Genomic DNA, 3,899 nt, shown 5'->3' with positions numbered 1-3,899 from the left:
GCATGAGAGATTATTATACGCTGATGAGAGTCATGTGTAATTGAGAGGTTGCAGAAATGAATGAATTCATGTATATTATACATTTTGATTCGTTCTGTGGCTGAAACAGAATGCTAACCCGAAATGATTTTGAAGACACGTCTAGGCTTATTTAGTTTGGCACATGCAGGACATCTGCCAAAAATTAGTGGGCATCCTGTCCATCCTATTTAGAGTGGATAGCCCGGAATATACTGTAAATAGGGTTGATGGGACATCTTTTTTTTTGTAGAAACCAGTACAACAATGTTATGAACAAGGTTTCTGATGGCATGACTTCAGACAGCAAAATGTGACCAACCCAGCACAGTTTTCATGTACTGTGATGGGCGCATTGTAGTGTCTGAGGAACGCATGGGTTTGAGCACAAAGAGAGAAAATGAAGCTTTAAAATGTGTAAAAGAAGAGAGATTGAACAACATGAGTAGAGAGTAAGAAACGGAAGAACATTGGAGAACAGGCGTAGCACTGTCACAGTATATGCCGCAAGCTGCCACCCACGGCAAAGAATAAACCCCTGAGAAGACTGGCCTCCAATTGGCACACTGGAATAATGTATTATTTGGGAGTGTTACACTGCACTGCAGTCTTTCAGTGGTGCCAGAGCACAGTTCAAGAGCGAGAACAATGTTCAAGCAGAAGAAAGAAGCAGGGTGGTGGGAAGGCACGTCCAATCATGTAGTGTGGGAGTCATAGCTGATGTGCTTGCTCAAGGCCCTCCAAGTGATTGGGTTCAAATCAAGGGCGTTCTGAAACACCCCCTACATCAGCTTAAGCGGGGATGCCACTGGGCAGATTACATTGTTTTATGGCTCTTCCTAACTTTGATCTGTTGCTCGTGGTGCTGCAAACATCTTTATGACAAAGCTGTGTGTGGGATGGGGCGGGGGCTGCAAAAGAAGCCTGAAACGGTGGGTGACAGAAAGAGAAATTATGTAAATGGTAAAAAAAAAAAAAAGTGAGAGGCTAACTGACCGCGATAGTTCGAATGAGGAAGGAGAATAGAACGCAAATTAGGAGTGGAAAAGGCACAACAGATGAATGGAAATAAGGGAAACAATACCAAGAAAGGAAGGAACAACGAAGGAAGTAAAGAAATAAATGCTGAATGAAAAGAAGGGCAACAAAAAGAAAAGATGGAATGACCAAAGGAATAAAAAGAACAATGGAAGTAGGGGGAAAGAAAGGAGGATAGGTAGAAAATAGAGTGAAAAAATAGAAGAAATTAGAGACAGAAGGAAGGACGGTGAAAAGACAAGAAATAATTAACAACTGGCAGGGTTACAATAAGAATGAAGGATGGAATGAAATGGAGAAGGAAGGACAAGAGGATGATAAGAAGAAAGTAAGGAGCAAGAAAAGAATTAAAAAAAATTGGGAGAAGTGTGGAAAAGGAAATGAAATGAAATTGGAATATAAAAAAGGACAGAAAGAATAAAAGGAGGACCACAAACAGAAAGAAAGATGGATAGAGCAATAAAAGGAGAATGGAACTAAGAACACACAGCAGAAAATAAAGATGGATAGAAAGAATAACACGATTGAAGAATAAAACAAAAGAAGATGAAAACAATGAAAAAATAAGTCATTACAGTATTGTAATGACTTCTTACTTTCATTCTTTCCTTCTTTCTATAAATGCACCTTTTCACTAACTTTCTTTAAATTCATGCTGTAAGAAGCAGAATTTTGCACCGTTTTTTGCAAAGTTTCCTTGGGTGAACAATCCTCACTTGCATTCATGGGAAAATTTGGAACTGCTCACTTTGCTTCGTTATTTAATGCCATAGGGCTCAAAGTAGTGGGTATTTTATTTTCCTGACTACTCCCTTGGTTCAGATAGGCATGGGTTGAGGGCATTTCTCACTTTTAGACCTTCTGCTCCCCAATGGCGTAGCTAGACTTACTGCCACCCAGGGAGGCCCATAACGTTGCCGCCCAGTGCAGGTAAGGGGGGTGGCAGTTGTCAGCTGATGGACGACTTGTTCCGGGTGTCGGCCGATGGACGTCTCGTTCTCGGGGGCGGGCGGATGCTGGTAGCCGACAGACACCACTTGCTCATCTCCTCCACCCCCAAAAAGAACGTCACCCCCAGCTATGTCACAGCTGCTCCCAGACATCCTGCTCTGCATTTCAAACATTGGAATGAACATTGATAAATAAGGTTAGCATCTGGTGAAAAGAGATTCTAGTTGGGGTGCAGCATTTCAGCCTTTTCCCCAAAAGGCTTTATGAGTGGGGCAAAAAACATTAATTTAATCCTGACTTTGGGAGCCAGTGGGAAACTTCCAGAGCAGGCTTGATGCGGTTCCCATTTACAGAGATTAAGGCATGTTCTAGCTTAGTCTTTATAGCCTAGTAACAGGGGATGCAGAGAGTCCAGTGTAGATGATTTTGCAATAATCCAGGTCTTTGTCAACAGGAGGGGAATGAGAGGAAAAAAAGATTTTACATAAGGGTTATTGTTTACTCTCCCATTTAACAATCTAACAGGATCTAACCAGATCAGGAGTTGAGGCAGGACGTGATGAGGGCAATGCTGAGCTCCATGCCGCGGTTAGTTTAAAGAATCAGGAGGACTTTCATTAGTAATGGGCCTTATGAAGCAAAACCTCTTCTGAGCTAAAGAGTACCCAGGTGGTCTGAGGTAGGGTCCCAAGTCCTGTGGCCAATTAAAGTCTAATAAGAGAGGTTCCCTTTATACCATTATGATCATCTCAGTTCTGGTTCTGATCATGCAAAGGATGCTCTCCACCAACTGGAAGATTCAATCCAAGCAACAAGATGGGGGTAGGAATGGTTCATTGGGGGACACTGCAGGATACAAGATACCAGATTTGTGGACGATTCTACTTACATGACTGCAGTTGGAGAGAAAAGACTGAACCCAGGCTATAGCCAGGCCCATTACCACCACCCCCATTTATTCAGCCCCTTCAACATTGTTGTGCAATACTATACTGTGGCAAGTGTTTTGTATAGTGTCCTCTTGAAGCTGTTAAATTTCCACCAATGTTAGCTTATGCTGCTCTTGGGGATGACGAATGAGCATCTGTTTGCAGCTTTAAGAGAAGCAAGGACGGTGAAGCGGTGTCTCACCTTTTTTCTACAGTCCACTACCAGTGCTTTCACTGGTTGTCCCAACTTTCCACCCAGATTGTCCTGTTACTTCCAGTGACATCGTCAGAGAGGTATGGACAACAGAAGGGGCAGATTGTCTAGTTGTGTGGGAGTGCAATGACAGGGACTTTTACCTTTCTGCCACTACAGTTATCCTTCCTAGAAGGGAGAACAACCGTTTTTGCAACATGTGAAATCCATTAACAAATGAGGATTGCATTTCCATCAACATGAATGTGTGCTGCAGTGGGCTGACTCTGATATACAACAACGCACAGGCAGCTCCAGACATAGAATGGGCATCTGTAAGACGTTTCAACGGGTAGCAAGAGCTGACCCGTGTGAATCTTCAGAGATGGAAGGGAATCTATATGGAGTAGGACGAGCTGTCTTTTATGCAGCTCCAGAGATGAAAGAATATCTATAAGGAGTTTCAACGTGTAGGGAAAGCTGTCCACTGTGAAACTCCAGAGATTGGATGCACTAACTGGGTAGGCAGAGTTTCCCTATGCAGCTTTTGAAAATGGAATAGACATCTGTATGGAGTTTCAATTGATTGCGTACGCTGTCATGGATTACCAGAACATACTCCTCCCTCACTAGACAGCATGGAGCATTGGGCAGGCTCTTCTGTGAGCTTTGTGGACGTGATGATCATCAGGTCTCAAAGAAGTCTGATAACCCTTCAAATGCTTGTGTTCGACTTGTACAAAGGAGGCAAACAGCATAGTTCTACCAAA

Source organism: Triturus cristatus, chromosome 1_2 (assembly GCF_964204655.1).
Source record: "Triturus cristatus chromosome 1_2, aTriCri1.1, whole genome shotgun sequence".
Classification (NCBI taxonomy): Eukaryota; Metazoa; Chordata; class Amphibia; order Caudata; family Salamandridae; genus Triturus; species Triturus cristatus.
Note: the sequence above shows the minus strand (reverse complement) of the source record.